Genomic DNA, 22081 nt, shown 5'->3' with positions numbered 1-22081 from the left:
CTGCTATACATATCACTGGTCCTGGGCCCCCCAAATACCAGTGGCAACTTCCAGCTCTTGGGCTTAAGCAATCTCTTGCCTCAGCCTCCCGAGTAGCAGGGACTACAGGTGCTCGCCACGACACCTTGCTATTTTTTGTTGTTGTTGCAGTTTGGCCAGGGCCAGGTTTGAACCCGCCACCCTCGGTATATGAGGCTGGCGCTCTACCCAGAGCCACAGGCACTGCCCCATTAAGCCTACATTCTTAATTTTACAAGTAAACCATGAACAGTTAACTCAAGCTTATCTAGCATTTTAGCGTCAGAGCCAAGAACGGAGTTCTTGCACTCCACTATATCATCCCAGCTCTTCTATTATTTTGGGAAATGATTGGCACAACTGACAACCCTTGAGGTCTTAAACTAATGAAATAGCAGTTGTGGGAAGGATCACTTGTAAATCACTTATTTGGAATCTACATTGCTGTCCCCTCGCCCTGAGAGAAACACTGTTCTATGTGATGGTTATCCACCCAAGCCTATTGTTCTTTGGATCCCATTCCTTCCTGCCTTCACAGGAACCCTCTTATTCTTTATTGACTTTTCATGTATCTATTCAACCTCTTCCTCCTTAACTTGGTCCTTTCTACCCATATTTATGACCATATAAAAATAAAGCAAGCCCTCCCTCGCCCCCTCCACATCCCTTTGCCTGGTGTCCTGTCTCCCTTCACACTGCAGTGAAATTTTCAGGAGCATTGTCTGAACCTGCTCTTTTTATTTCCTCACTTCCCACTCACTCTCAACAGACTCCAATCAGGCTCACAGTTATTGCGCCTTAATTTTTACCCTGGACATATCGCCTTCCATGACACTAAATAGAATGGATATTTTTCTATCCTCATTGTGACCTCTCAGGAGTGAGAGAGTCCACAGTTTTTATCCAATTCTTAAAAGGGTTCATAACCAAAATAAGACTCAGAAATAGGCAATACATAGGTGATAATGGTGTGTCTTCCAGTACATGCATGACTGAAATCAGGTTTGGCTTCTTTAGATCAGAATATCAGCTCAGTGAGTATCCAGGTTATTTCTTTATTGTATAAGATAAAATTTCAGAAAGTGGAAAGAGGTCAGTGGGGGATTATGTTGCCATAATCCATGCATGAATTTGGGGGAAATTATGAGAAATAAGGAAGAGAAAATGGAGAAAAAAATTGGATGACTGTCTTTGCTCCTCTGCTTTCCCAGAGCTCTGGGCTAGCAATCCAGTGAAGGGAGGCATAAGATGCCTGGGTTAGAAGGCAGGAAGATTCCAGAACCACTGTGACATCTGCAGAGGAAAAGGGGAGAAGAGGGAGCAGAGGAAAGGGAGGATAGAAAGTCGCAGCGGCTGAGAAGAAGGGGTGTCTGTATAAATGTAATAGCAAATGTAAATTGGAACTGGCCAAAACTTAAGTAAGTTAAGTATGATATTAAGGTGGGTCAATCTCCACCTAGCAGACAGTGCAGCTTTCCACTATACCTCGCCACCACAAGGAGTCTGCCATAAAATAAAATTCCTTTCTATAAAACATAGCCAATCAAGCAAATCATCTAACAGGTAAGCAAATTTTCATCTTTTCTTACTATTTTCTGTCTTCTCTTGAGGCATTGCCTTAGCCCCCAATACCTATTATCACTTGACTTCTAATTACATAGAAATAGAAATTAAAGTGCGAATACGTGCAAACATGTTCTCTCTCTCTCTCTCATTCTACACTTCTTTCCAAAATGTTAACGATGGTAACAGCAGGAACTTTGCTGACCAATGTTGTTCTCATTTATTGGCTCAGAAAAAAACCTAGCAATGCAGCAGCAGCTAAAAGGCCAACTCTAGGGGCAAATTGTTAAATAGGAAAAATATGTTATTGATGAGCTCGGCCTCTTTGGTGCCTCTCTTGTCCACTACCCCCACTCCAACTAATACATTTTTTTCAGTTCCCTTCTCTACTTACTTGAAAGTATCCTGGTTTCTCTTTTTGGTCAAGAAGAAAGATGATATACATTGAAGGTATTGTTTCTGCCAATAGTAGCTATATCTAAAGAAGGCTGATTATGAAGAAAGAACTCAATTTAACAGTATTAAATAGACTGACGGGCCCACCTAGTTGATGTTAAATATTAATAACATAATCTGCATTATTCTATAATTAAATAATTCTGTCAAACTTCCAGTTCTATGATGAGTAAGTTCTAAGGATCTAATGAGCAACATGGTGACTACAGTTAATAAGACTGTACTATATACTTGAAAATTGCTAAGAGAATATATGTTAAGCATTCTTACCTCCTCCCCAAAATGTAACCATGTGAGGTAATGGATGTATTATTTAACTTGATTGTGGTAATCATTTCACAACATCTATAAAATCATGATACTGTACATTTTATTATTTTGAAATATATACTTTTTATCTGCATAGATTTACAGGGTACCTGGGTAATTTTATGCATAGACTATTCAGTGGTCAAGTCAAAGCTTCTAGGGTATCCATCACCTGAATGATGGGTACATTGTGCCCATTAACTAATCTGTCATAAACCTCTCTGTTCCTATCCACTCCCACTTCTAGTCTCCAATATCTATCATTCCACTCATAGCACCCATTTATGAGAAAGAACATGTGATACATTTTACATATATTCAATTATATTTGTCAATTATAAAAAATTTCTGTAGAGGGCTGGGAAAGGTGGCTCATGTCTGTAATCTCAGTACTTTGAGAGGCTGGGAGGATCACTTGAGCCCAGGAGTTTGAGGTTGCAGCGAGCTGTGATCATGCTCCTGCACTCTAACTTGGGTAACTTGGGTGAGATGCTGTCTCTTTAAAAAAAAAAAAAAAAACATATGTAGAACTTCACTTGGAATGGCAGGAAGTGGAATATAAGTTCTCTTCTTTTTCAGAAAGTATAAATCTATTTTGCTACCCTATCTTTTCTCCCTCTCTTCTTACTCTCAGTATTGATTATGCAACAACCCCAAAGAACGCTTGTTTAAAACAAAAACAAAAACCACAGCTCTATTCCACAGTTCACAGAGGACACTTCCGAAAGGAAAGTCCAAACGATGAGCAATCGCATCTCACTTGGAGGGCACCAGAGATTATTCTTTGCAGGACACCTTTAAGATCTTGATCTTGTCTTGTTAAAGATAACCTATGAATGTCCTTTGTCATATTCCCTGGAAAGATGATTCTACTGTAGAGAATTCTATACTTTTCAGGAAGCATTTAGTCAAATCCTGCCAACATCTTCCAATTCTTACCCTTTGCTCTGAAAACAATTCTCCTTTAGCCAGATGGTTTAATAAGTTTGAAACTAGACATTTTAAACCAAAGCACAAAAGCCACAATAGAAGTATACAGAAGAAAAAAAGCATATAAATGCACACATACAGAACTGTGTTTATCTTAAAAGCCTCTGAGAATTTCATATCAGGCCTGTGCAGATAGATAACAAACACTTCTTTAATCTTCTCTTTGAAGCTTCGGCTTCAATAGCAAAAGGAAGTTATCACTCCTCTGCAATATCCATACTCAGCATCATCAGGCCCATGCAAATGATATTTGGATCTGAAAAATGATGAATACAGAATGAACAGGGAGAAAATGCTGCAACCACACTGATGATTGTTTCACATGCAGTCACAATAAACCCATCTTCACTTGTGTCTCCAAAACTGAAAATGGAAGAATAAAATTTCACAACGTTTCTTCTAGGCTACAAAGCAGAGTCTTGGAACTTTAAGATTACATTTCATGCAAGACAAAGTTTGCTATTCATATTTTTAAATTAAAGGTGTTTTATTTGAATGTTAGTTTGGGCAAAGCTACAAATAAATTGAACCCACAGTACTAGGGGAATCTGGATGAGCAGCAGTCATTGTAGTCATAATAATAATGACAATAATAACAATGCTAGGATTTACTGAACAATTTGTTGGGTGCTTCTCTAAATGCTTCCCTTATTTTTAACTCACTTCTTCCACACTCTAACTTTTTTTTTTTTGAGACAGAGTCTTATTATGTCACCCTCCGTAAAGTGCTGTAGTGTCACAGCTCACAGCAACCTCAAACTCTTGGGCTTAAGCAATTCTCTCCCCTCAGCCTCCGAAGTAACTGGGACTACAGGCACCCACCACAATGCCTGGCTGTTTTTTTGTTGCAGTTGTCATTGCTGTTTAGCAGGCCCAGGCCAGGTTCAAACCCACCTCCCTCCGTGTATGTGGCCAGCGCCCTAACCGCTGAGCTACAGGTGCCGAGTCCACGCTCTAACCTTTTTATTGAGCCCATTTTCTTTTCTTTTTTTTTTTTTTTTGTAGAGACAGAGTTTCACTTTATTGCCCTCGGTAGAGTGCCGTGGCATCACACAGCTCACAGCAACCTCCAACTCCTGGGCTTAGGCGATTCTCTTGACTCAGCCTCCCGAGTAGCTGGGACTACAGGCGCCCGCCACAACGCCCGGCTATTTTTTTGTTGCAGTTTGGCTGGGGCTGGGTTTGAACCCGCCACCCTCGGTATATGGGGCCGGCACCCTGCTCACTGAGCCACAGGCGCCGCCCTTGAGCCCATTTTCTAAATGAGAAAACTAAGGCATATAAAGATAACATAACTTGACTGTGGTTACACAGCTTGAAAGGCAGGCAGACAGTTTTCCAACCCCAGCAGCCAGTTTCAGGACGGGCCCTCTAATAAGAGATTAAGGAGGAAAGTCTTGAAAACATAACAAAACATTTTTATAACACTCATCAAAATTAGTGGAGTCTTTCTCTAAAGACACCTTAATATTCTAAAAGAATTCAGTCACCCAGTCTGCCAATATATATTGAGTGTTATTACAAGTCCTTTGCTCAGGTGCCATGGATGAAATGGTGATACAGTCCACCTATAGCTATGTTTTAATATCTTTCATACTAAAAACATACTGTTCTAGATTTCCAACTAAGATTCACAGAATACAGTATTAGATTTCTGCTGAAAATGGGGCTATTAACTATAAATCATTAGATTGCAAGGAGGGGAAAGTATCAAATTCTTGACCATAGAGCTGACTAATGAATGTGGTTATTGAGATTTAAGTACTCAGAGTTTTAACCTCTCAGCCAGCTAATTAGATAGATCCTGGTGAAATATGTCAAATAATTGTTACTATCACCACATTCTTGGAAATATCTAGAAAGGAAAAATAATTCCATTTCCTAATTATAATAAAGTAACTAACATACTTAGCAGTTAATACATGCTATAGTCATTGTGCTATGTATACATTTCACATGTATTATTTTATTGAATCTTCATAAAAACTCTAGGAGGTCAGTACTATTATTATCCCCATTGTACAGATGAAGAAACTGAGACTCGGGAAGGTCAAACAACTTGATTAAGATCAGTGGGAAAAGCAAGATTTGTATCTTGGTCTGCTTGGTTCCACAGCCCATGCTCTTAAATTCCACATCAACTGCTTTCCTGTTGGCTATAATATAAAAAACAACTCTAGTATGTAAGAGAAAATACATTTGCTTTATCAAGCAGTCTATGGGTATTAGGGAGTGGTTAGATCAGAAGTCTTTAACTTGGGAGTCCACAGTGGAGCTTTAGGGGATTCACAAACTACCTAAAATTGTGAGTAGAGAGTAGTATGCATTTTCTTTTCTCTTGAGAAGTCTGTAGATTTCATCAGTGTCGATAACTCCCCCTCCCTCGCACCTCCCCAAAATGATAAGATCTGTTGAGTTAGATGAATAGGGCTGTCATGGCATTATAAAACTAGCTATCCACAAAGGCCAACATCTGTGATGTTATAAATCTAGAACATCCCGATGAATTTTTTTTGCAACTGAAGTATTAAAAGTGTTATTTTACCTGTGACTTATGGAAATTAAAAAAAAAGAAATACACTCCCAGCCTTGGTAAACCACCTGCTGAACAAAATCAAATCTCTTATTGATGACTTAAGGATGTACAAATTCAAATTTTATTTTTGTATCAAAACATCAATGCCTTCTGAATGCATAGGCTGTCTGCAACACACAATGCCCAAAGACTCCTGTTTCCCTCTTGACCAACTCTCTTCTTTAGTACTGGGTGACTTCAAACAGACTGCAAAGACTAATACCAAAGCATTATCCTGATATTAGAAATGGAAGCTTAAGATTCAGATGTAAACCTAGCTGAGTAGGACTTCAATGGAAAATCCCTCACAACTGACCTTGAGCAGTAAACCAATGGTAGAGGCTGATTTATGCCCAAGGAATAGCTTTTCTGAACAATGCTAAGAGTCTGTAAACTGTAGATATTTCCTCTAATCTCTTTTCTCACAGGGAAAGATTCACATTGTGTTCAAATTTTCTTTTTACTACCACTGCCCTTGTAGATGGAAGGGCTAGTGGCAAAGAGTAATGTGGATAGCAATGCCCAAGCATAGAAATGGGAAAAGAGCACCACCTTGTGGAAGTCTGTAGTGGAGGCATTAGAGGCCTGGGACCCGGGGGTCCGGGTACCAGCCTTAGAATCAGTTGGGCAGCAAAGAGAAGGAGGTTGGTGAGGGGCTAGTGCACCGTCTAGCCCTAGCTTCTCAATCTCACCAAAAGTACAAAACCTAGTGCCTGCCTACAAGGAGCTTACGATCTAGCCCAAAATATAAGATATTTGTATATGAAGCAAATGTTTAGATATTTGTCTAACGAATATTATGGTAACAACAGAAAATATGTATATAACTGTAGTAAGAGAAGAATCTGTCATGAGAAAGTCCTGAGTCTGTTTTTGGTATGTAATAGTTCTATGGCCTTGCATCTACAAAAATATGCATAAATTTTAGAAATTCACCCTCGTAGATAACACAATGCTTCTCTTCTTAAAAAATATAATGATCACAATCAAACTTTTATTAAATATAATAAACAGGCAGCATTAGTGGATCTTGACCATCCGTGACTCCCCTAAAATTTTTTAAAGTCCATTCCCAGACAAAAAAAAACAAAGTTAAGCTGGGCTATATGCACCTATAGTTCCAGCTACTTGGGAGGCTGAGGGGGGAGGATCATTTGAGTCCAAGAGTTTGAAGCTGCAGGGGACTATGATCATGCCACTGCACTCCACCCTGGGTGACAGAGTCAGTCCCTGTCTCTAAACATATATAAATAATTTTTTAAAGAAATTAAACAAAACCCTATCTACCCCTGGTATTTTCTATAACACTTTTGCTACATGGAATAATTGCTATGATCAAACATCCACTCTAGATACAAACTGTAAGAGCTCTTCTTGACTGGTCAGTGATTAAGCTTTCTTAGTGCAACACTGGAAACCTACATCGTAATATTTCCTCCCCTTCTTTCTAGCATAAGGATTGTTTACTTACTAACATATCTCCTTAGTGAGTCTACACAATCCCCATATTCCCTGCATGTGATAGGCAACCAACTAAAACTAGAAAAATGCTAGCCAAGTATGTTATGGTTAAACAAAAGACTTTAAATGTAAGGTCAGAGTTTAGATTTTTTTTTCTGTAGACAAAAGGAAATCATTAAAGCTCTCTCTGTTTGCCTCCTTGTCTTCAGGGATAGAGAATAATGTCCACTGTGATCAAGGCCAGCAGAGATGTGAAGCACAGGTGGATGGGAGGGATAGAAGCTAACTGAGAGCAAGAGAAGGGAAAAGAGCCAGGCCCGGTGCCTCACACCTGTCATCCAGCACTCTGGGAGGCTGAGGCGGGTGGATTGCCTGAGCTCATGGGTTCCAGACCACCCTGAGCTACAGCAAGCCTCCATCTCTAAAAATAGCCAGGCGTTGTGACAGGTGGCTGAAGTCCCAGCTACTCGGGACCCTGAGGCAAGAGAATTGCTTGAGCCCAAGAGTTCGAGTTGCTGTGAGCTATGAGGTTGCTGTGAACTATGACAGAACAGCACTCTACACAAAATAAGACTGTCTAAAAAAAAAAAAAACAAGAGAAAATATAAGAGATTAAACTTGGAGACAAGGCTGGGAGCAGAGTGGCAACAGGAAAGTCAGAGGTGCTTTTTGGCTTCAAACCTGTGTATTGGGGAAAACAAAGCACTGATCACCATGTTTTAAACTGGCCCTTTGGCCCTCACTGTTGTTTTTGCCACTATTGAAGCCTAAAGACCTAATTTTGTTTTCTTTTTTGCTTGCTTCAGGTTAAGAGCTACTCTTTGGCCGCAGAGACCCCTAGTTATCTCATTAGTGAGTAACTGATAGCTGTATGACCATGTGACCATGGCCCATATACCCGCAGAACTTTACAGCTGGAAGAACTTTTAAGATCATTTAATGTAGCCCTAACTTTACAAATGAGAAAAATGAATCACAGAGAGGTTATCAGATCGCATCATAGGAGTTTACAAGCACACATTGTGGAGCCACCACAGTTTACCTTATACAGAGTCAGGAGCAAGGTAAGCAATGTGATATTCACTTGAAAATAAGGCAATTTCTATGAAAACAGTTAAAACTTCCTTGGACAAACTCTTCTCAACATGCCTTTGATATTCTCCTTGTTATGAACATGGTCATATTATTCCCCTGGGGGCAAATGTTACAGAGAAAAATTCTACTCTGGACTAATTACACAGCATACAGAAATTCGAATATCATTTTAAAATCATTTCACAATTTTCCTCAGTTCATGTCAACTGACTTATCAAGATTGTTGCTTTTGCCCTCAACCTGACTTTTTTTCCTGATTGTATACGATTCTATCCTAAAGTATCATTCTTTCCTATTTATTTCTTTGTACATTTCCCTCAGAGGTACATGGTTATTAGAGCTCATGTAGGCAAGGTGGAGATCTCAACATTAACATGCCAACACGTCTTCTATAGCTCAAGTTATGAATACTGCATTCCTTCTCTCAATAATGCAGATTAACAAATCTCCACTACTCGCCAGACACTCTGTGAAGGATGACTAAGCGCACAGAAAACCTGAACCGTGGATCAGTTCGGCTGAAATAATCAAATTGTATGGAAATTAACAAATTTTACACTGGGGCTAGAAGAGCCCGGGTCTGACCTGTCTCACTGCCTACACATAAGGGTTGCTGGGGAGGATCTATGCTTAGACAGAAGCAGTCTGGCAGGTGAGTGGAGGGTCACAGAAAGGCCAGACCCAAACCACAGAGGAAGGTCAGGTGGAGGTGCCAGGCCCATCAGTGAGCAGGTGGCAAAGCCCAGCTTTGCACCCCAAGCTAGGTAAGTTGGGGGAGGGGCAGGGCAGGATACCAAGCGGGCTCTAATCTGGCAGCATGTTTTGTCTTGTGAGGTAGGCTATGATGTTGTGGAAAGAGTGAGAGGTGATATGATGGGTAGAGACTGATGAGGGGTTAGGGAGGAAACCATGGATGATATCACTATCCACCCTACTGCAACTTAGGAATCATCTCTGAACCTCTTTCTCTGTTAGTATATATATCTCATCAGTGGCCAAGACCTGTAGATTCCGGTCCCTTAATATCCTTTTAGTCTATCTGTTCTACATGTCTGCAGACTCTGAATTCATCTGAGCTCTCCAGGTGTCTCACCCACACCACTGTAGAGGTCTCAGTGGTCAACCTGCCATCTTCCTGCTCCCCAAATCCACTCTCTTCAGTGTGAATGGGACGAGGAGCATGAAGACCAAGGGCTTTGCAGAAAGGTCTGGGATGGAGTCCCAGCCCCTCCATCTTCTGCTACACCCTCTGTTTCTTCATCTTTAAAATAGAAATAATAACCATTCCTGCCTTGTTTGGTTCTTGGGAAGATTAACAGAGGTAACACACATAAAGAACTGAACTTACCAGGTGCCGTAGGCCTGGCACCTGGTAAACTTCCAATAAATGTCTGCTGTGTATGTCATCAGTACCCCCATTATTTTAATGACCTAAATGGCAGTCTTATTCTCCTGCTACAAATCCTTCAATGTCTCCCCCACATTCTTAGGTCATCCTCTGTTTCTGCTCTCATTGTGGCTGCCTCTGCCAGCCTCTCCACCTTTCCTTTCATGCCTTGGCCTTCTCCTGCTGAACCCTCCATGATCTTTTGAGGCTCAGCTCAGGGTCTTTTTTTTTTTTTTTTTTTTTTTTTTCTTCAGCTCAGGGTCTTATGTTGGGTGCTCCCACAGCACATTTATGAATTACCTCTCAGTAGTAACTATTATACTGCATTATAATCTTCTCGTTTATCTTTACCACTGAGCCCTCAAGGGGCAGAGGCAAAGAGCTTGCATTCAATAAATGCTTGCTAAATCAGGGAACGGAGGTAAGAAACAGCAGGGCTGAGTTCAGTATGAGTGGCGAGCATCTCAGGGAGGGTCAGGGACAAGGTAGGAGAGGCAGATAGAAGGCAAGGCACTCCAAGCAAGGCTAGGAAGTATAGATTTTACTCCAAAAGGGGATGGAGTGCCTTTATTTTCCTCTAAATTACTCACACAAAGGCAAAAGGGGGAAAAAGAAAGAAAAGGGCTGAAAGAGCGGAAGAGAAAGATAAAAATAAGAGAGCTTTGTTAAATTGAAGCCTTCATCCAAATGACGAATTTGTTTTTTTCACCAAAGCCTGGCTTCAAAGACAAACTACAAAATGACTGGCAAAAATACACTTCAAAAGACATGACCAAATACACATCTCAGTGGCAAGAATCCAATATATAAATACAATCAATTTGTTTCCTCATTAAAAGCTTTCATGAAAAAAATGATTTAATACAAATGATAAAGCTACTGACACAGATTAATTGAAAAATAACAACAGAATCCTAATTAAAGACATAATATTATTTCACTCATTCACACTGCACCCACATCTGAATAAATAAATAAATAAATAATAACAGAATCTAGAAAGCAGGCTTCTACTAATCACCATTCAAAGAGCTATGCTGAATTACTGAAATTTTCATAAAACTATGAAAACTATCCTTATGTGTACGGTTTCTTTTCATTAAGAATTGAGATGTACGCAGAAACTCAGATATCATTTTTAAATTATTTCACTGTTTCCTAAATTCATATCAGCCTACTTATTCCAGATTATTGCTTTTGCCCTCAACTTCACTTTTTTCCTAATTGTATAAGATTCTATACTAAAGTACCATTCTTTTCTATTTATTTCTTTGCACAGTACCTACAGCAGTCATAGTTAAATCCTTTTTAACGTACCCAATTATCCCTATCACAAAGAATGGAAAGGACTTTGATCTATAGGCTAATGATGACATGATCAGTTCTATGGCTGTCTGAACACAAGTCTGGGATCCCAGAGGTTCAACTGCACCTCATCACTCCCAGGTCTTTCTGGGCCCATCCTGGGGCCAGGACTTCCAATTCTGTCTCACGTTGAGGGATTCTCCAGCACCAGAAATGTCTTGAGACCTCACAGGAGCACCTAAAGCAGCATATGAACATATTCCTATTTCCTCACTCCAGAAGCTAATCAGGTTGAAATGTTGTCAGCTACTTGGCAGGTCTTAAGCCCCACTGGTCAGATTTTCCTGTCAAATATCCCCAATCATTTTGGGAGGAAAATGATCACCGTCCTAACTACCAGCCTCTCTACTCACAATTAGCAGTAACATTCTTCTTTTTCCCTCTTTCACTCTTAAAACTCAGTTGAAAACCAAAGTAGCCTCTTAGCTCAAAACAAGAACCCTGGAGTCTTCCGACGAAGACTTTTACATACTTTCCTGATTGTAAGAATCCCTTACTGAAACATAAATTTCCAGTGTCCATCCTAGACCTAGTGCATTTGCATTTCCAGAGGAAGGGCCTAGAAATCTGTGTTTTTAACAAGACTCCCAGGTAACTCTGTGATGAAGCAAGTTTGGAAAACCCTATACAGGAAACTGGAATTTTACCAACAGTTACCTGTTAAAAAAGTTCTAGACCAGATGCACCCAGTTCAAGTATAGACTGTATTCCAAAAGTTCATTTCCAGTTGTTTGGACTTTGGAATACATTTTCCTCAAGAGACAAAGTTGAAAGTTTTCTGGGCCAGCTTGAGAAATCCATTAAACCTTGCTAAAAGATCCGAAGAATAGTAAATATAGTCTTTAACTTTCAATTCAACCACATTTCAAAAGTCTTAGCACAAAGCCAGCCATTTAAAACATATTTCAGACATAAAGTTCTGAAAAGTGGTTAGGTCACCAAACCATATACATTACTTAGGTGCAATTCTGTGTACCAATTAAACCCCAATAATCTGGAAAATAAAATGAAATAAAGTAAAATACAAATGAGATTTATCTTCTCTGGGTAGATAGGTAACACAGGCAACGTTTGATATTCTTATCTTCTTCTTTTTTTTTTTTTGAGACAGAGTCTCACTTTGTCACCCTTGGTAGAGTGCTGTGAAGTAATAGCTCACAGCAACCTCAAACTCTTGGGCTTAAGAGATACTCTTGCCTCAGCCTCCCAAGTAGCTGAGACCACAGGTGCCTGCCACAATGCCCAGCTATTTTTTTGTTGTTGTTTAGCAGGCCAGGGCAGGATACGAACCCGCCAGCCCTGGTGTATGTGGCCGGTGCCCGAGCCACTAAGCTACAGACGCCGAGCCTTATCTTCTCTTTCTTTTCAACTATTTTCCACCTTCAAGTAACCTTTGCCCTGATACCAATGACCCACATATTGTCCACATCTTCCAGGTAGAGCATCCCTCCTCAGTTTACCTATCCCTGACCTATGTTTTTCTATTTCAAATTACCTATCTGTTCCCTCAAACCCAGTCAAAAGTCTTATATCCATGACTGAATTCCATCCTGTCTTTTCTGCTATATCTCTCATTAATCTCCTTTACCTAATCAATAGAATCACACTTTGGTTCCCAAGCATGCCTAAACTTTGTTTCCTCTATATCTCTGCACATGGTATTTTTGTATGCAATGTACCTCACCAAAAACCTGTCCCAGTTAGCCTATGGCAAAGTCATGATGCCAACTTATCTGTGACAGCTTCCCACAGCCCACCAACCCAAAGCATACCTCTTCTGAAGGTATGCCACAACCTATCTTGAATTATAGTGATCTGTGCATGCTTTTTTATATTTCCTAGGAGGTTATAAGTTTCTTGGGAATATTGTGTCATGTATTGTGTTAAGAACTGTAATGTGCATAACAACAACCCCACAAAGTGTATTCTATAATCATTTGATTTATACTACTCAAAATAAGAAACAAGAGGACTGGGACCTGTGTTGTATTCACCACAAAAATGCTTTACACACAATATTTGCTTGACAAATATTCATTGACCTTGTATCAGTGAGTGCATGAATGAGTGAAGTGTGATTATTCACTTTTTATGAAGGAGTTGAGCCTCAGTAAGAGTGCTTGTCCAATAGTTACACTGCCTGGGTTCAAATCCTCATTCCGGAACCTGACAGCTAAGTCACTTGTAGCACAGTGATTACTTCTCCAAACCTCAGGTTTCTGATCTGCTAAATGGACAGCATAACAGTATCCACTTCATACACCTATTGTGAGGATTTAAAGTAACAATGCATGTAAAGCCCTTGACATCAAGCCTGGCACAGGGTACGTGTGTGATTAATGTTAGCTGTTAGACTACCTCTCCTAAGTAACAGAGAGGTAACAGTCTCTAAAGCCCTCATTCTTTCTGAAGAAAAGGCTCCTCTGTTATTTCTATAATCTTCACTCTACTTTAGCACTATGCATTACCCATAATTGTAATTCAACAAACTTAAATGGCTAATGAATTTCCTCAGTGCAGCCATCTTAACCAAAAGTTAGAAGGAAACCATTGAATAGGGTTAATACATACGGCTGAACAACCAAAAGTACCTTAACCCTCCAGGTGAATGTGTATTTCAAAAGTGGATGTTGAGCCCAGATGAATTTGTAAATGGTGAGACTCCAGGCATATGACAAATTGAAACCATGGAGGTGCTCCATGAGTCTGGCTGCTCACTGGCTCAAGAACTCCTTGAAAAAGAAGAATATGTGTTGTGTGGCACTGTCTCAATCACCTGGTGTCATACCCGACATAAACAAATATTCAATACATACATGTTAAGTAAATTAACTGCTTCCGGTCTGTAATCCTCACCCTGCTTTTAGTTCATTCCATTTCTCTTTATGACCAACATAAAAATCAATCATCATGACTGATGTTTTGAGGAGGTGGAAGGGAATGGTTTACTCAGACACCATCACTTTGGAAAAGTGTGCGACAAATACAAATGTTTTACTAAATACTCACACAGAGTGCAGATAATCCTTTTCTAATGAAGGATTCATCCTGTGTCAGTTTGGTGCAGCTCAAAGGGATAACATCTAACAAATGGAAGTTGTTCCCAGTCAGTGATACCTCATCTAATGAAGGGCTTGAGAGTGAACTTCCTTTATTTAAAAAAAGCACATATTTTAGAAAAGCCACCATAAATTACTCGAAAGACTGCTGCATTTCATATGGCTCAAAAATAATTCCACTTTCATGTGTGTGTTTATCCACAAAGTCAAATACCACCAAATACAGCTGTTTATTTGCACAGAAGTAACCCAAGGCCAGGCTGCACCATTAAAGCCTGATGTCTTCTTACACATCTCTTCCCCTACCAGTGCCCGCTCCTTTCTACCTGGAAACCAAATACCCTTCAGCTTTTAAATCCCTGATCCTTTTTACAGCAGGAATGACTGATACTGGTAACTTATGATTAAATATATATTAAGTGTTAAGAGATGGAAAATACAAATAGACAAAAAGGAGAAATTAAAAATCACTCGAACTCCACTTGCCAGGGTTCACTACCATTAACATTTTGGTGTGTGTTTTTTTCAGGCATTTTTCTCTGTGAAATTTCATATATATATTTAGCCTATTTTTTTACTTATGGTATACCTTATCATTCCATATCAATAAATCTTCTATAATAGCATGAATGGTTGTTGCCATTTTTTAACAGTTTGCTCTTTCAACAGACTGGAGGAACAGAATAAACCAGAGCAGGGAGAGAATTGAGGCAGAGAACTAGAAAAGAGAATTTTGCAAACACATGGGTCAAAGTTTATGAAGGCTCACTGGTGACAAAGGGAACAGAAAGAAGACATTTAAGATGAAGAATCCATAGGCCTGTGGATAGTTTGGGAGTGAAGAGAGAAGAATCAGGAATGGTGCCCACAGTTCTGTCTTGGGAGCCTCATCAAGAGGAAAGCAGAGGCAGACTTCAAGGGTGAGCAGGAATATACCATAAATTCAGTTTTAGACACACATGTGGTTAGAATTCCTCTGGCAACATGGAACAGAAAACCTGAATATCAAAGGCCTACACAAGTGGAGGCTTATTTTTCTCACACTTTAAGAGCAAAAAAGTCTGGAGGCAGGAAATTCCAGGAGAAGCCAGGCTCTTCTCATACCTTCTTTAATACCTTAGAGCAGAATAATGTCTTGATGTAACTACTTCATTTCAGCATATTGCTATTTCCCAAGTATAAGACTGTCATCCTGTGAGAGGCTATCAGAAGTCTCCTTCTTACATTTCTTTGCCCAAAATTATATCTTTTCTTTTTTTTTTTTTTAGATAGAGTCCCATTCTGTCACCAAGGCTTGAGTGCCATAGTGTCATCATAGTTCACAGCAACCTCAAACTCTTGGGCTTGAGAGAGCCTCTTGCCTTAGCCTCTTGAGTAGGTGAGACTACAGGTGCCCACCACAATGCCTGGATACTTTTTCTATTTTTAGTAGAGATGGGATCTCGCTCTTGCTCTGGCTGGTCTTGAACTCCTGAGCTCCAGGGATCCAACCACCTCAGCCTCTCAGAGTGCTAGGATTACAAGTGTGAGCCACCGGGCTCAGCCCCAAACCTGTATCTCATGCAAACCCTAGGCCAGGGGTGGGGAACCTGTAGCCCTCTAAGTCCTTAAATGTGGCATTTTGAACGAATTTGAACTTTATAAGTACAAATCTTTTTTTATTAATACATTTTGTTCATCTTCTATATTTTTATTTTTAAAATGACCATATTTAAAATACCAAAGAATAAAATAAGTTTCAATAAAGTAATCCTCCCAGATTGACCAGCATAATTAGAACATTAGTAAGACGTAAGGACTAAACTGACAGCTTCTACACTCATGATTTAGCTCTAACTTCCCTCCACCTGACTGGTGCCACTACTGGATGTGGCTGGTTGGTGAGAGTTTATGAGGTCAAGTACACCAATCTGTTATCAGCTTTTGACAACGGTGCACTGTGTTTCTGTTTGAAGTAGAATTTGTGAATTGTTGCACAGCTCAACAGTATTTTTTAATTCCTGTTTAACAGCTCAAAGTGTCAAAAAAAGGCCAAGAGAACAGTGGAGAAACAAAACAGATTTTTTAATGAGGATTGGGAACTGCAACATTACCTTGTTGTTGCTAATGATAAGATGGTTTGCTTGCTTTGGAATACTGCAATATCAACATTAAAGAAATTCAGTATTGATTAGCATTATAACACTCATAAGGAACGCAAATATTTTAAATTAGAGGGAGAGACACAAAAAGTTGTATTGCAGAAATTAAAAGATGAAAAGCAAAACTAAAGACAATTCTTTTAAGCATCACTAAGACCTGGAAATAATGTCACTGAAGCAATTTATAAAGTATCTCTAATACTCAGGAAAAAAGGGAAGCCATTCAGTGATGCAGAAATTGTGAAAGACTGCATTGTCAAAGCAGGAGGATGCTTAGACCCTGATAACATTTCAAAGTATAAACAATTGCCTCTTTTGGGATGGCGCCTGTGGCTCAAAGGAGTAGGGCACCGGCCCCATGTGCCAGAGGTGGTGGGTTCAAACCCAGCCCTGGCCAAAAACTGCAAAAAAAAAAAAAACCAACAATTGCCTCTTTCAAGCAGAGCCATAACTGATTGGCAGCAGAATTAGCCTTCAATTTAACAAAACAACTTCATGTAATACTTCGAAAGGAAAAAAAAAAAAATATATATATATATATACACACACACATATATTATTCAATCGCTTTGGATGAATTGACTTCTACTACTGACTTGGTACAGGTTTTTTTTTTTTTTTTTGTAGAGACAGAGTGTCACTGTACCACCCTGGGTAGAGTGCCGTGGCCTCACACAGCTCACAGCAACCTCCAACTCTTGGGCTTAAGCGATTCTCTTGCCTCAGCCTCCCGAGTAGCTGGGACTACAGGTGCCCGCCACAACGCCCGGCTATTTTTTGGTTGCAGTTTGGCCGGGGCCGGGTTTGAACCCGCCACCCTCGGTATATGGGGCCGGTGCCTTACCGACTGAGCCACAGGCGCTACCCCAGTACAGGTTTTATACTTCAAAACTTTTATACTTCAAAAGAGTTTCTTTGCTACAAAGAGTTATTCGCTTTGGGCACTCTGGCAAACAGAACATGGGGAATACTTATCTTCAACGATTTCAAGATAAATTTCATGAAGTCGGGCTGAATTTAGTAAATTTAGTGAGTGTATGTACACACAGCGTGCCTTCCATGACAGGAAAACATAGAGGGTTTATTGCACAGATGAAAAAACATATTAACAGATCAGATGATCTCATTTCTGTTCATTGTATTTTGCATCAGCAAAATCTCTGTGCTAAAGCTAATATTTTAAGTGACACTTTGCAACAAGTGTTAACTATCTTGATACAGATGCAAATGGCATCTTCAGTCTCCTAACATGCTAAAGATGAGGTATTCAGTGTGGATTTGCCATATCATTCAAAAGTGTATTGGCTATCCCAGGGACAGGTGTTAGCTAAAATTTTATCTCTATAAGAACAGACCATTAAATTTTATAACCCTGTCTCTACTAAAAATAGAAAAAACTAGCCAGGCATTGTGGTGGGTACATGTAGCCCTAGCTATTGGGGAGGCTGAAGCAAGAGGATCAACTGAACCCAAGAGTCTGAGGTTGCTGTGAGCTATGATGATGCCATGGGACTCAGCCCAGGGTGACAGAGTGAGATTCTGTCTCAAACGGAAAAAAAAAATATGAAGAACAGAATCAGCAATGTAAATTACTGAGAGAAGATTTCTGTAGAAATACAGGTCTCTGGTATCATGTCAAATCAAAAGGACTTGAAGATTTCTTTGCAAGATAAAACTAAGTCTATATATGATATGTGGCAAAAAAAAAAATCCAAGCATTTTGTTAAAAGCTATACTTTTTCAAAATACTTCTTCAAAAGAAAACTTTGGATGAACATTTTTCCCAGTTAGCAAAGGTCCTTGATGAGCAGGATGATATATATGAATCATCTGAAGAATACACATCTGTTATAGACCTATTAATTGGAGAAAACAATGAAAGGTTCACGGACTTTGAGAATCGTGACATCATAATCAAATTAGCATTTCAACCTCACCTTGCTTAGATTATCAAAGCATCTAAATAACTACAAATGGAATTGACTGAGCCCTCAGTAGATGACATTTTAAAGTCATTGACACTAAGAAAGATACAAAAGAAATATGGAAAAATGCAGTAGAATACCCACACCTTTGGCAATATGTCTCCCCAAATGCTTTCTTGATTTTCAACTACTTATTGCTGTGAAAATCTGTATTTTCCTGCCTAACCCAAATCAAGATGCCCTTCAAGTCACTAATGACTGATACCCACATAGAGAATCAACTGAAACTTCTGATCTCAATGCTAAAACCAAATATCCAAATTCTTTCCAACAAAAAGCAGACACAACAAAGTCATTAAAAAGTTAGCTAACTTTAAAATAAATAGTTTTCATTTTTTGAAATTATTAAGTACAGAGTACTTACATTTTTTAAAAAATAATATGCATTTTTAAGTATATCTAATTGAAGATTTTTGAATGCAGCTTATTTTATTACAACTAAATTAATGCAGCCTTCCAGCATGAAAAGTTTCACCACCCCTCCCTGCCCTAGACCAAGCACTGGCAAAGCAGATGGCTTACAGGTGGTGATTAATCTCTGGGTTGGTGGGTTCTGCCGCCAAGGAAGAATGGAGAGTGGTTACAGAGCACCATCTGGCTGGTGTGGCCTAGCTTCATGAGCTTGGAGGTATCTATGAGACACCCAGAAGAAGCTACCCAATATGCGGTGTGGTGCCTTGGAGAGAGAACTGCAGCTGAGCTACAAAACTGCAAGTCTTCTGTGTACAGGAGTAGCTGTGGAGCTGTGGGCATGCACGTACCTGCCTCCTGAGAAGAATGTGGTGAGAAAAGAGACAAGCTCGAGGAACAACAGTGAAGAGGGCAGGGTAGAAAAATGAGCTCAAGAAAGAGAAAAAAAAGGGAGGGCTGTAAATGTAAAGAAAAAGAAAAGCAGGGGCGGGTTCAAGGGGTAGGGCTCCGGTCCCTGTGGCTCAAGGGGTAGGGCGCCGGTCCCATATGCCGGAGGTGGCGGGTTCAAACCCAGCCCCGGCCAAAAAAAAAAAAGAAAAGCAGGACAGACTATCATCTGAGAATCATTGGAGGGACAGTTTTGAAAATTTTTGAACAAATGGAAGTGATCAGTAGCGTCAAATGCTATGGAAAAACCAAGTAAGACAAAGACTGAACAGTGTTGCCTGGATGTGGCAATTAGAGTGTGCCTGGTACTCTGGCAAGAGTGACTTGATAGAAGCAGACATTAGATTAAAGGGAACTGAAGAATGGCAAGTGACCAGAGACCAGGAAACCAGAAATGGCTAGTCTAATCTTCTATTTCAAAAAGTTTGCTTGTTTGCAAAACAGAGAGAGAGGCACGACAGTAGCTAAAGAGAGAATCACTGTGTGAGACACAGTGTTTAATGTTTCTCTTAATATTAGGAGAGATTTGAGCATATTGATATAATAAAGAAGGAAAAGCTGAATTTAAGGAAGAGGGAGCCTCTGGGAGGCAGTGGCAAGAATGGAGTGAAGATGTCAATGAGTCAATGCTTCTGTCTTCAGACTGTGTGAGAAGGTACTCTGAACTCAAAAGATGACAGAGGGGCAGGGTTTTGTAAAGCCATAAAGACAAACCTTAAAAGGAGAGAGGTTTTGAACAAGATTGAATAGTGAAAGTCCAGAAGTGGCAGCAAGGAGCTTACAGAATGCTTGAGAGACTGTCCTAATATCCCCTAAACAGCACTTCTGGAAAATGAGAAAACTCTATTTAAGACGATTGCAAGCAAAACAGGGTCTTTCGAGAGAGCCACATTTTAGGCAGAGATGGAGAAAAGAGGTTGAGTGGAGTTTGATTATTACAGGACATGGATCCTAGGGACAAGGGGAAAGAGTTAGAATAAGGGTCACTGGGAAAGAGGAGGCATGGAAATGCAAAATGAATAGGGAGGCTCATGGCCAAAGGTGGAGGCCCAGTGACAGCTCATAGAGAGGGCGGGAACAACCAGCATCCCTGCTCCGACAAAACTCCAGCACAGGTCAGCAGCCTCGTAGCCTTTATCACCGTTCCAATTAGAATGTCAGAGAAAATTATCACACAAGACATTTGAATCAATGGATACCATCTCTTCAAATGAGTCAGTGTCTCTTAAAACCCAGTAAAAAAGACAGCCTTATTCTTTCTGGGGGACAATATGTGGTATTGGCTATTAAATAGTACAGTTCCTAATAAAGTGGGTCTCTTGTTCTAAGGTCTAGCCTGGGATGTAAAAACACACATATAGCAATTTTTCACAATTCATTCTACTCATATCATTGAATTCACACCACATGCCAGCACCATGATGGTCTTTTTTTTTTTTTTAAACAAATACAAGATCATTCATGCCTTTAAGGAGTTTATAGTGTCCAGAAACATGTATTCTGAGTTCTGAGAGACTACATTTAAAATAAATCTGATGTGTCTGATATATTAGAGCAGCACTCCTCAGGTGTTAATACGCGCACTGCACACATAACCTTGAGATCGTATTAAAATGCAGTCTGATTCAATGGAGCCTGAGATTCTGCATTTCTAACAAGTTTCCTGGGGATGTTGTTGCTGGTCCATGTAGCTACCCCACTTGAAACATCAAGGAGCTAAAGACTAGCAAAAAGGATTTCCTGTTTTATCTTTTCTATTTCCACTACCCTATAAAGTTCTCAGAATCTTCCTTTTCTTGCTAACTTTTCTACCTAGTATCCATTTTCCTAATTTTAAAAAAGTAGGGGGAAGCGTGGAAGAGGGAAGCTAGAAAACTTCACAAGAGGCTTTTTCTTCTAAGCAACTATTAGCTGCACACACTGCTTTCATGAACATGTCAAACATCAATCTCATGTGATTAAATACTTCTGTGGAACCACTAATATTTCAAACAAGGCACCAAAATATTCAGTAAAAGAATAAGAGACTGGGAACAGCAATTAATTCTAGTTATGCCATATGGCCGCATAGAACACTGGCTGGAACCTGAAAACTCAATTTCACAAGAGTCTTACTTATTCTGAATTTTAATCATTTTAGCATCAGCAAACATATGCCTACCAACCTGCTCCATTTACACAAAATTCTGATGCATAATCACACTGCACACTCAAAAATGATTGGTTTTTCCCAAATGGACTTAAAATTTCTCTCCTACCATATTCTCCAAATAAAGTAGCTGCTGACAGCTCTAGTTTAATCTGCTTGTTAAATAAAATCTTAAAACGGTTCTTCTTCTCATGAATACTATCACTCGCTTTCTTACCATTTTCATCATAGCTTGCAATTATTGCAATAGTTTACTGTGGTGGTGGATTTCTCAGCTCTAGGCTGGTTCAGGTGCTGACCCTCCTGTCCTTTCCCCACACTGTGCCTGTCACTCTCACCACACACATGCCACCACATTTCACCTCTCCAAAATGGAGACATTACCATTTTCAACACATTCTCCATCCCCAGTCCTCTCAGAGCTAAGATACTTTCATTTACTGTACATCTAATAATTTCAAGATAAGGACGGAAAAGTCAGTTCTTGTTTTGCAAACTTTTGTCTGCAGTGCTTGAGAGACTGTCCTAATATCCCCTAAACATGTTTTAGTGTAACATTTACTGCACTAGGGCCAAAATGATTTTCTGCCACTTTCAATTCCAGTTCAATAAAAGAATAATAGCTTTGTTTCTAACCTCTGTCATTTTTAATACCATAAAATGATTATAA

At 39.7% G+C, this 22081-nt stretch overlaps 1 protein-coding gene across 2 annotated transcripts in view; it reads right to left on the bottom strand.

Annotated features, from left to right (window-relative positions):
- The window catches only part of SKAP1 (src kinase associated phosphoprotein 1), a 312394-nt gene that overhangs the window by 237514 nt on the left and 52799 nt on the right, over window positions 1-22081 (bottom strand). The gene's annotated exons all lie outside the window — the stretch shown is intronic.

This window comes from Nycticebus coucang, chromosome 18, assembly GCF_027406575.1.
Source record: "Nycticebus coucang isolate mNycCou1 chromosome 18, mNycCou1.pri, whole genome shotgun sequence".
Taxonomy (NCBI): Eukaryota; Metazoa; Chordata; class Mammalia; order Primates; family Lorisidae; genus Nycticebus; species Nycticebus coucang.
This window is presented reverse-complemented; position numbering and strand designations above follow the sequence as displayed.